This window comes from Lissotriton vulgaris, chromosome 7 (assembly GCF_964263255.1).
Source record: "Lissotriton vulgaris chromosome 7, aLisVul1.2, whole genome shotgun sequence".
Taxonomy (NCBI): Eukaryota; Metazoa; Chordata; class Amphibia; order Caudata; family Salamandridae; genus Lissotriton; species Lissotriton vulgaris.
In genome coordinates, this window is record NC_141695.1 from 1,166,290,913 (window position 1) to 1,166,303,479 (window position 12,567).

The following is a 12,567-nucleotide window of genomic DNA, read 5'->3' on the forward strand; positions in this document are numbered from 1 at the left end:
TTTTTTATATATTTGTATGTATTGTACTCTACGCTACGGCCTCCTCGTTGCAGCAGAAAATAATCACGATTCATGCCTTAGCTGAGGCCAGAAACATGACTTAGAAAGATTTGTATTTTAACCTACCATAGCGATAGTGCTGCTGTTGTAGGTCGGATGAGACTGTGGTAGAAAACAGTGGTCCGTGACCAGCAATACTTTCTGGGACAGGGTAATTAATTTTGAGCGAGCGTGAAGCAACTTGTAGATCGAGTATGGGGGTCAGGGTGGAGGGGGTGGGGGTTGACAGACTGCGCCAGAAAGTCAGAGTTTGTCTAAAAGAAAATCGGCGCAGCGCTGGGAGGGGGGCTGGGCAGAAATGCGAGTCACGGCCTGGCGGCCGTGAAGTGTGAAGCAGTGGGCGGGGAGGCAGGAGCAAATGGTAAGGGGAGCCTTTGAAGAGCAAGGCAGGGGGATAGAAGCGCATTCACAAGCACGTGCACTTCTACAAATCCGCATCGTGAAGTCAGCTTTGTGGTTTGACTGCAATAGGTCTCTCTGCGAGACCTAACAACGGATGTAATCACACGTTTTGTGAGACACTGTAGTACAACAGGGGTTTGCTATTTTATGAGGAGTTACATGACGTCAGCATAGGGCTGCTATAGTGCTATTTAGGGGCGGAACGAACCCACCCCGGAGAACACCACTTTGTCATGCAGGACAGGAGGCTCCAGTTTTGTGGGAGGCCGTAAGCTCTGGCCTTAAACACGAGGCTATCATTTTGTGCTGCGGCGCGCGACAGGCTGCCATTTTATGGAAAGCAGCGGCGACTCCTCAGGCAGACAATTTGTAGTTTGCATCCTGTCATCATAGCTAATCCATTTTGGGGATTACAGGACAACCAACCCGCCAAAATACAAGTCCGGGTGATATTTGTATTTTTTTTTGCTGTGAAGTGGATAAGTCGAACTCAACCTTTTGTCAAGGTTTGGGGAGAGTCATAGCAAGACACCAAGAGAGCCTTGTACTCTTGCACAGCCAAGGACCGCAAATGTGAAAGAAACTGACTGTGAAACTTTTTTTTTTTGTTGCTCAAATGAGGCTTACGCATTGCTCTTGAATCATTTTAATTGTGCAATGAGGATTTTAACAAACATGCCCAAACCCCAAATTAGCCTTTCATCGTCTCAAAGGCAACATCTTCAGTACTAATAAACTGGATAATAACAACAGCTCTTACATGTTCAAAATCTGTGGATTAAATAGTACATAATTGCAAGGTATTATTATTTGCATTTAAATAACCTTTCATAATAATCAAATTCACTGATTTGGTACAATTTTGTAATAGTTTGTTACTTCTGTAATAAAAAAAGATTTAAATGATTCTCAATCTTAGTCCCACTCTTCACATGAAACGTGAAAAATGAGTATTCTTATAAAACAAATAAAGAAAGATTAGTGTAATAGGGATTTCTCCTTGTTTTCCCAGCAGCAGAATTTTAGTGGAGAACAAATAAATTCATTATTACACACACAGCAAAAACAAGCAAAATGGATTTGCCCGGTTTTTTATCGGAGCAAATTTTCTGCAATATGTTCACAGGGCTGTTAAGAAAAGTTTTGCAATAATAACATCGAGGAACTAAAATAATACTACAGAAATGCATAAAAAAGATAGAAACCGAATACATAGAGAATAAAAGCCTGGAGTTATTCAAATCGCAAAATCAGGCTAAGTGGTAGCTACAACAGTGAAGCGTAACCCTACACTATTAGATGCAAAAGGAATAAAAACACTAGAAGATGCCACAATTGCAGTGCCTGCACGAAAATCTTCTTGGCAAGCAAGAAGATGATAGCGAACCATGTACTAAAAACCCCAAAAACATTTATAAGAGAAGATTTGGAAGGCCGTGGATGTAGTTTGCCAGAAATAAGTTTGGGAGACACAAATGGAGTGTGCAAATGGGACATACAGGGGATTGTTTCATAAAAAGGGCTTCGGAGAGTATTAGGGGATCGACCCCCTTGATAGGGTTGAAGCACGCGCGTGGGTTGGCCGCACTCATTAACGGGGCCAGAATAAAAATACATTAAAACAAGAATATTGTGGGATTTTTTAATACATTTTAATAATTTCAACGAAAACAATGAAATTCATGAGTTTCGTTCCCTTGACTTTTTTGATTCAACCTTTTTGTACACAACTGTTTTGTAGGGATCTTTTTTTACAACATGCATTTTAAAATAAGGCCACAGTGATCTGTTGCGCCCTACAATTTGCTGATCTCAGGATTACAAATATGTATATAAAATAAAGTAGCTCTGACACACAGAAAAGATTCAGAGTGTTTATGATTTCATTACTTGTTGACTGTAATGGTTAGAGCCCTGCTAACAAGCTTTGACTAAACATGCATTTGTGTCCTTATGCTTTTATAGAATGCATATATACTTATACTTAATCAGAAATGTTTTTAAAATACGGGCACTGAACCGAGGAGAGCATGTTGAGCCCTTTTACCCTATGCTCAACATTCTACACATTGTTTCTTCTATTTGCTTAAGCTTGTCCAAAGTACATAGGTAAACTAATCATGGTGGCAGTACATTACATTCCCCTACGGGTGTTTTGCAAGCTAACAACTTTTCTGGATATTCTGCAAAGAATTTGGCCCTAGTTTTAGAGAAACATACCCTGCCACAAATACTCATAGGGTTAAGACGTCACCATAAATACTTAGGGCCTTATTATGAGCTGGACCGCCAGACTCATGGTGGCAGTCTCCCGGCCGCCCTATTACAACTAGGGCGATTGAGCCTCCCTGGGACCACTGCAACCGCCATTCTCTGGTGGTTGAGCTGCGGTCCTGAGGCCGTAATATGATTGGGGGGCCTCTGTGGCCCGGCAAACATATTACGAGTTTCCTCACTGCCACTCATTTCATGACGGTGTGACCGCCGTGAAAAGTGTGGAGGTGAGGAAACCAAGGGGACCCTACAGGGCCCCCTGGTGCCTCACCCGATGTGGATGCACACAGGGGGCACATGTGCCCCCCCTGTGTACATGCACACCAGTACCGCACGGCATGGACTGCAGCCGACTATGCCATGCTGGTTCTACCTTTAATTTTCCCATTGCGGTGCCTATTTCATAGGCACCGCCCAGGGATCCCAAAGAACTACCCGCCAGACCAGGAGAAAACTGCTGATCTGGCAGCGATTCCTACACAGGTTTGGCAGTGCTGGATCAGAGCGGTCCCACTCCCGCACCACCAAACTCATAATAAGGCCCATAGATTTAAAACTCTGAAATCAGTATGAATTAGCATGACAGAGGGCTAGTATTGTGCTTATGGTATGTGGCTTAAGACTTATAAAACACCCCCTCATTACCAATCTGTTGGCTAATATACATGCATACATAAATTCCAGAAAGGAGTATGTCACTAGCACAGCAAGGCACTGATGTGGCTCAAGCGTTTAGGGCTTGCTGTGGCAACACAGTAGTGCCACAGCCTGTTCTGCTTCGAGCCACTGAGAGGGAATAACACACAGGGCTCGAGTCGGGGTACCACGCGGGTGGACAGCGTCCCCCCACTTATTTTACCGGGTGGACGCCGTCCCACCTGCCAAACAGGTGGACTTCACTCTTTGGCCTCTCTGGGACGAGATCGGAGCGCAACTTTCGTGACATCACTTCCTGTCGTGACGTCACTCCCGGTGACAGCGTCCCCCCACTTCTCTTTTTAGGACTCGTGCCCTGATAACACAGCATTATCACATTTCAGACCCTAATGTGGATCTGTATGGAGATTAAGAACTTCACAGGAACTGATAAGCACAGTGAGGACTGTTTATGCAGAGGTTTAGGACAAACTTAGTTGTGCCTACTTATCTAAGTTCATCCACTGTGGAAAGTCAACTGGACCCTGTTTGGGAGCTGCAAGTGTGAAACTTGACTGCAGTCCTTGTGTTACCCTTTTTTCTAACAATGCTCAAATCACCTGGTACATTATACCAGGGCTACATTGCACTTTTTGGTACAGGCCTCATTACTGTCAGCAATGACACTATCTTTATAAAAAGTCTATGCTATGCTCAATTGTTGAGAGAATAGTAAATCTTTGCTATGTTTAACAATTGTTTACCTTCCAGGGCTATTGCTTTCTATGGTCTGAAATTAGTGTCTGAATAGCAAAGTTTTAGGATTATTCAGAAGTAGGTGAACATACGGTACGACTATGAAGTTTAAAATTCTAGAGCGAGTGGGCCACATGTACGTAGCTTTTCCTAGGACACAAACGTCCCGATTTGCAGAATTGGCCGTTCGTGACCGGTAAAAAGCCTTTTTCTATGTACCAAACCCTATGTTACAATTTGGTACCCTATCATGAGTCACAAAGTAGGAAGGGGCATGTTAAGCGACTAGCAGTGATATGTATGAATATTTTGCAACCAAAATGCAGTCGCTTTTTACCGCCAAATTCAAATTGGTGGTAACTCTTTCGCAAACGGGAATAGACCCCTAAGGGACCCATTCCCTTTGGATATGTATGAGAATATGTTTTTCAACTGACCACTGCATACTCTTAAAAAATAAAAAAAGTTTATTTTTCTTTTTGAAACGCATCCAGTTTTCCTTTAAGGAAAACGAGGTTCAATTCCCAATAAAAACATTGCGTTACTTAAAAGCAAACACAGATAAGGTGGTCTGCTGTCCCCAGAGAGCCACCATAACTGTGTTTTAAGTGATTCCCAATGGGTCGCAATTTGCGACCTACTGCATGAATATTATTGAGGTAGGTGAAGTGCGACCCACTGGGAATTGCAAACAGTGTAAAACACAATGTTGTACATAGTTGTTTGCGATTTCCTAATAGCAAATCGCAAAAAGGCTCAATTTGGAAATCACAAACAGAAATGTTACTAAATGTGGCCCTAGGTGTTTGACATTTGAAGCAAATAACTTCCAACTATTATTCAAGAAGGAAGGTAATGGTGAGTTAATAACTGCAGTAGTGAATGGGGCGCAGTGGCTTAACATTGAAACTTTATTAAAGGATGTCAGAAGATTTGTTAGGTTTTCAAAAATATCAGGTATTACTAGTAGCCTATTCAGAAAGAAGTGTACCATTGACACATTGTGTACATTCAGAACCCCACAGAAATTGTCAAGGCAGTAGAGTATGCATTATGCCTCAGTCTGAGCTGTAGCAAGGCAGAAATTTTGAGAACCTGGGATGAGCGATATGTGTATGCAGTGAATGGGGGGTGGAAAGCGAACACACACACACTCTAGGCATAGGTGAAATATGTAAGAACAAAGATGACCTTTCTGAAATTGTAGAGCATGACATATAATACAAAGAAGTGTCCTACAAAGAGCAAATTAAGCCAGCAACAATTTTGACCATTTACCACAAGTTCTGCAAAGTATTCACCCCTTCTCACAGGTGTCCCAACAGGTTGTGTTACTCCTTTCATTCATAGTGACCCATCTGGACTACTGAAATGGCACTCAGACTGACTGATTAGTCTTAAATGCTGAAAAATGAGCAAACGTGGGAGATACTTCAATCATATTCTGGCTGGAGATCATGCAGGGGATGGGTTTCAAATTCTTGTCGTTCCCCTGCAAAATCTTCCAGATATAGGAACCCCACGATTTCACCAATGAGCTTCTGAACTACTAACAGTCCAGATGCTTAAGTTCTGCGTCCGATAACCATCTACTCACCTGTTGCCTATGTCCAACTCTTCTGCGTTCAGATGCCTTCACTACTAGGGCTTCACCTTCTAGAACTCTCTACTACAGCAGTGCTGCTTGGATCCTGACCATCTGAAATTCTGAAAGGAGGGAAGACCCACTTATTCTGCTCTGCGTACAAGCCAGAGCGCTGTGCATCTTCTTCTATTCCCATCCCAAATCAGCTGCTTCGTTGACACGCCTAGCACTATGAAGCAGAGCTTTGGTGGTGTGAGTGCTACTTAAAAAACACAAATAAAATAAAATGAAATGAGGAAAAGGCTTTGAGCAGGCAAAAAAGGCCCGCTGGTGTTTCTGTAGGTTACACTGTGAAACAGGTTTAAAACATAAAGAACAAATGACCGACTGAATACTGAACAAATCAAACATTCACCCCCAGTCACAGATCTGGGTTTAATCCATTGTTTTTTGCTCACCATGCCATTCCAGTTTAGACCCAGCCCTATGCAAATCAGTCTTGTCCCTGCTCCTCATGGGAACAGTCCAGGGTGAACTGCCAGGACAGGTCCTCCCTGGCCCGGAAACAAACATCCTGATACTGGTCTCGGGGTATCACCCCTCATCAGCCAGGCTAGCTTGAATACAGTGGCACAGTGAGCACAGGACTCACGTCTGGGCAATACCCATCCCACTTAGGGCGACAAAAGGAAAAAGAACAAATAATGGACGGAATGCTGAATAAATCAAACATTTGCCCCCAGTAATAGATCTTGGTTTAATTCATCATGTTTCGGTTCATCAAAACAAAGATCTCTGTAATGGGGGTGAATGTTTAACATTGTTCAGCATTCCATCCATCAATTGTTCTTTTTACACAGGTTTAAAACATGGCAGGTGATGTTTCATGGCCCATTTTCAAATGACATGCAAAAATCATGTGTAAATTGAGTACCAGCTAAGTTTAGCTTAAACGGGGTTTGCAAATTAGATGCAGATATGGAATTTTTCAAAATTATGCAAATTAATTGAGAATAATGAACTAAAAATTAATGTTATTTACCATTCCAACAAACTTCAACAGCCCAAGTGCACTATTTTCTCCTGTAATTTGTGCAAAGCTTCACATGCTGCAAATCACATGAGCAAATATTCGGACTGTAATTCAGCTGTTGGCACAAACGGAGGATTGTACTGCAAATTGGATAAGCCGTCTTTTTGTTATCAGGGCCTTAGTCTGTCATTCTTAAGTGAAATGTCTGGTATTTACAGAATTCAGCAACTGGTGCTCGGTTTTAGCCCTCAATATAAAATTAAAGGTACCAATGTGTAATTAATGTGTGTTAACAATCAGTATCAAAGTGATTTAGTAAATAATTGGAAAGAGTCTCTTAGGAGCACTTTCTCAAATAGCTTAAATCTATTCTAAATCGAGAACGTCTCAAATTAGTTCACGCTCACCTGAGTTTGATTTTCCCCACATATCCCAATGAAGTGAATCCAAGTACATGAGATAAACGTGGAATGCTCAGTAAGCCTGGTTTTGCCTCAAAACCTACAGGGGTTTAACAGGGGATTGGCAGTAATGTTTGGTGCTGGGCTCAGATCAGCTTATTTCATGCTGAAAAATTAAGTGTTAAACTCACACTCGCATCTCGATGCGCAGCTTAGCATTCCGCGAGCACCTACCTCATACACTAATAGAACATTTTGGTCCCACTCTAACTGAAGGTATCATTTGTGATATTGGCCACTTGCCAGTTATTGTATTGTATTGTATTTATATAACACTTACTACCCCTGGCATGGCGTTGAAGCAGTTTTAGGTGACTAGCACGCTACTCCAGAAACCAAATAATTAGTGGTGGATTAGTATAGAGAAATATAAGTAGTTCATTTGAGCGGTGGACATGTGCCTCTATTAGTTATGTGCATCAGGAATTACCACAAACCTACCAGAATGACTAAAACCCCAAAAGTCACAAAAGCAGCTACCCTACAGAGAATGCAGTCAGAAATGAACATATTGTGTAACCGAAGTAATAATGTGCTTTTTTTAACATGGTCTTCTTGAAAATATTTGTCCAAAGTAGGCAAGGCATGCATGCCTCTGAGCTCTGACGCTTTAAGGACCACTGACAAAAAATAAATAAAAAAAGGAGCGCACAATAAGTCTGTGAAAAGCAAGATGAGGGTGGCCACACGGAAACGCTGGCTGATAAAACATCTGAAGGATGGCTCCCTTCACAGCGCATATGAAAACAGGAAACCGCCTCTCCTCGCGCGGATTGTCTGAGAAGCACTCGCCTTCTTCAGACCACTTTCAACTGAGTGGGGAGAGGCAGGATGCCTTGCAACCGGCAAAATGGCTGCTGTCTCTGCTCTCGCCTTTCCCTTTTCCCGCCCTGGTGCCTCTTCGCATAAGCGCTCTGCCGTCTGGACAGGCCCGCAACCCTCTTAACCTCGGAGACAGGAAATGAAGTTGGATGTCCCGTCCCTCAAGGCCTGCGTGTCCCTCAGGGGAGACATACAGGATACCAAGCCAGGAAGAGGGATATCGATCGGACCGTGCCAAGAAAAACGCCCCCCTTCGGATATTATCTTTGCAAAGAACCAGGCTGTCCTTGCTGTGTTTTTTTATTATTCGACAGTACTGTGGAAATTCAGTGAATGGAAATGAAAGCGTGCTGTACATGACTTTGCAAAGAACCAGGCTGTCCTTGCTGTGTTTTTTTATTATTCGACAGTACTGTGGAAATTCAGTGAATGGAAATGAAAGCGTGCTGTACATGACTAATTGGAATTTAAACCACAGCTTAAAACGTGACTTAACGGTCAGCCAGCAGTAAAAAACATAATAATCGGACAAAACTCGTCTTCCAATGCTATATATTAAATTATCATAGAATGCTCAGGTACTAGAGCCCCCTACCTTTAAAAAGGAATGGTTTGTGGTGCAGTCCTTTTCCGGGTGCTATATCTTTACTTCCAGACTTAAACGCCACTACTTCAAGGACAGTTTGAATCTGTCCTGAAAGCCCTTCTATTTGAAAGATATTTGGGTTAATTATTCAAACCCTATCAGCCTTGCCATTCCACTCAGCCCTGTCCTATGGACAGTGGCGGCCGGCACAGGTAAGAATGGTGGAGGTGTGGGGGATGTCCATAGACGAAGGTTTAGTTAAAGTTAAATAAATAAAACACACTTACGTTTTGCTCGCCATCGCAGAGTCGGCGATGCGGCGAGCTCCTGGTAAGTGGTTTTATTTATGGAATTTTAACTAACCCGTCTTCTGTCGACTCCCTCCCCTGTGCCAGCCGCCACTGCTAATGGATCGCATACATCTACCTCAAAGTTTTTCCTATCACATACCTGTTCATACCCTGTATGGAATATTCATGAATGATGTGATTTCTGATACTTATGTTATCTTCTAATTTTATTGTAAGGAAACCCAATACCTCCGGCTAATGTCCAGACTATATAAAACTGCCTGAATAAAAACATGTGCATTTAATGCGAAGGGATTCTTGTTGAAACCCGACCGGTTCCTTAGTCTTTCGTGTACATGGGGTATTCCCTCTCCCTTTTCACAGTCTCATTCACTGGCCTACCACCGGGCATCAGGAAAGAGAATTTATAAGTACGATTCCACTATGCCATGTGGGGTTGTCAGTAATAACATATCCGGCATCCTTTGTTGTTTGAGGAACAACTCATCAGGACCTGCCACCAGGTCAGTCAGTCAGTTCAAACTTTATTTCGGTCATAGACCATAAAAGTCACAGATGAGAAAGAAAAATACAGTACATAAGCCCAGTTAAAAAGCACAGTTACTCATGAAACGCAAAGTTTTGAGAAAAATATTGTGGACTCACTTAGGTGACAACAAAACCAATACCATAAATCTTAAAACCATAATATAAAATAATAATTAAAAAGCCATAAATAGAAAGATATTCACATTTTTCAAAAATGACACATAAAATGTACATATATACTGCAATTAAAACATTGCACGTGCAAATGATTTAATTCGGTATAGTTATGAAACAAACAAAATTGATCTCAGCCCTAAAGATTAGTGTGGAATGGCTTTGCGCTGGATCAGCCAAACACTCTATAAAAACATGGTGATTGAAAACACAGTAGTGGACGAGGTGTCAACTCTGCAAAATCTCAGGGCAACCCTATACAGGTGCACTCCTAACAAACATAGAAGAGGGGCGATCCAGCGTTTGCGCTGCTTCAAGTAAAAAGGGCAAAAAAACAGCAGATGGTCGTCAGTTTCCTTACACCCATTGCATGCTGGGCAAAAGCTACTTCCCCCGGGTCCACGTTACCATTTAGAGGTAAACGAAGCTTCAGGAAGAGTGCCCAACCTGAACCTTAAATAAAGGGCTTGGGTGGAGGGAGGATCAATCTGGTCCATATAGGCCTCAAAAGTCGAAAAGGGTTTGAACCCTATATAGCGGTAGCTAAGGTACCCCAGACTTAGCTAATCAGCTTCATCTCCTCATGTTCCCATTAAAGAGACTTCAGCTTTTTAATTGAGGAAGATGTGATGGCAGATGTGTCTACCCAAAACTCTTGCACCCCTAATGAGTAGAAGGTCTGTTTGATATAACTCAGCCATGGTACCAAAGCCCTATTTTTTTGTCTACCCAAGATGTCACTCAGACCCACCCTATAGTGTGACAGCTCTGGAACTGACAAAAGGCGTAGCCAATAAAGTCAGGGTTTTAGTCGCACCAGAGAAATGATAGGGCGGATACCAAGGTCTTGTCTAAAAATCAAGGGAGTGCTCTGGGGTAGTTTAAGGTCATCCTCAAAAAATTGTTTTCTGCTGTGCCCAACGCACCTAATTTACTATTTCCCCAAAGTTCTGCATCATTGGTAGCAGCTGCTACTGCCTGGGCTCTCCAAAATTCCAGAAGTGGAGAGACAGGGTGGAAAGTAGCCTTACCGGCAGATCTTAGAATAACAGCTGCCCTGTAGCCCCTGTGGGGATTTATTGCCATAAACTTAGTTTTGGATATTTCAGCCAAGAGGAAATGCACATTGAATGGAACCTTGGGAGGAGAGTACCGGGAATCATTGTCACAGCCCATAAGTAAATTGACACAGCTGTTGATAAAAAAAAGAAATAAAGTAGGGGCAAGGACTCGGCCCTGCCTGACTCCCCTGCTAACTTCAAAATGGTCAGTAGTTTACCCCTTTTGCTCCCCAGCGGATTTTTGCAAAAGTATCAAGATGGAGCCTGCTTATGATGTCATACAAGGGACCTGGGAATCCTAGACCCTTAATGGTGGACCAAAGTTTAGCCCTGGAGACCATGTCAAAAGCTTCCTTCAGTTCGACTAAGGCATTTTATAATCAGCCCCTGTTTATATCGCCTCTTTCCATCTTATGAGCTGGAGCCTGAAAGCCAGATCAACAGTGCTGGTTCTGGAGCGAAACCCTGCCTAAATAGAAAAGACTCTTGTTGTCATCAATCCAGGCCTACAGGTGATCCAGAACCTGCTTGCAGAAAATGTTCTGACTGTGTCAATGAGGCTTATAGGCGGATAGTTTGCAGGGTCGAACTTCTTGTAAATGGGGATGATCTCGGCACCTTTCCAGGTAGCAGGAATGGCAGCACCCGCCATTATTGTGTTAGCTACACATTAAGGATAGGGTGCCCAGACAGCTGGTTCAGAGATGAATAAATCATCCGGGATTCCATCCAGTCCTGGGGTTTTGCCAGTCTTCTGGGAGCAAATAGCAGAATAGGTTTCTTCTAGATTGAAAAAGCTGAGAACATCTCCTAATGCGTAGTCTAAGGAGGTCCAGTCAGTGGAGGAGTTGCTGGAGTAATCCTAACCATAGAAACAGAAGGTGGGGAGGGGGTCCGAGGGTCACTGTACAGCGAGTGGAAATGTTAGCTTCAGCCCCGGATCTTGACATCTTAACCCCATGCAACATTATGTTCCAAAAGGCACCTTGGTCCCTTTCTCGTGAAGTGGTCAAAATATCAGCTCAAATGATTTGTGCTTGCTTTAGAGTTGATTTGTAGGAAGCTCTTGCTGACTGGATGGCTTCTGGGGAGCCTAATTTAAGACAATAAATCAGAAGTCTCTTTGTCTCTCTGCACTCCTTGTTAAATCAGGTAGGATCCACAGCAGGGGGCTTGCTCTTGCCAGAAGGTGATTTAGTGAAGAAGCACTTTGTGAGTTCTTCAGACCACCTATTTAGGGTTTCCTTAGCATCATTTGGAGCTAACTCAGGGAAGGAAAACAACATTGGGATAAAATCATGATACAATTGAGCACGGAGTCTCTCGTTTTTAGCCACTTGCTGCCACCTAACCTTCATCCGATTAATGATGATAGTTAAGTCACCATTAGACTGTATTTGATTTTGGGCCGTTTTACCAGGAATACCCCGAAGGGAGAGAGCCAGTGGAAAATGATCACTTTCAAAATGGGACAGAACTTCCATATCAAGTTTGCTATCCTAAAAGTTAACATCTATAAGAATCTAAATGTTGGTTGCCTCTAGATCTCACTTAATTCTGCCATTACAGGCTCTCAGGTGACAGCATACACTAAGGCCCAGCATCTACCGAGCTTCCTTAGAAAGGGTTTGTAGGTTAGGGCTTTGCAGCTTGGGTATACCCCAAAACAAGTCCTCCTCGCTAACAACTTCCTGCAGTAGAGATGAGGGTTCAAAAGATGTATTACAATTCCCACCTACTATTACAATGGTCTCCTCTCTAGTTTTTGAGAGGGTGTCTCTAAAGAGGTGCAAAAACTCTTGCTATAAACGTTAAGGAGCACCAGAAGGACCGTATTCCCAACTAAAACTTCAAGGCCCAATAAATAAGGGGTATCAA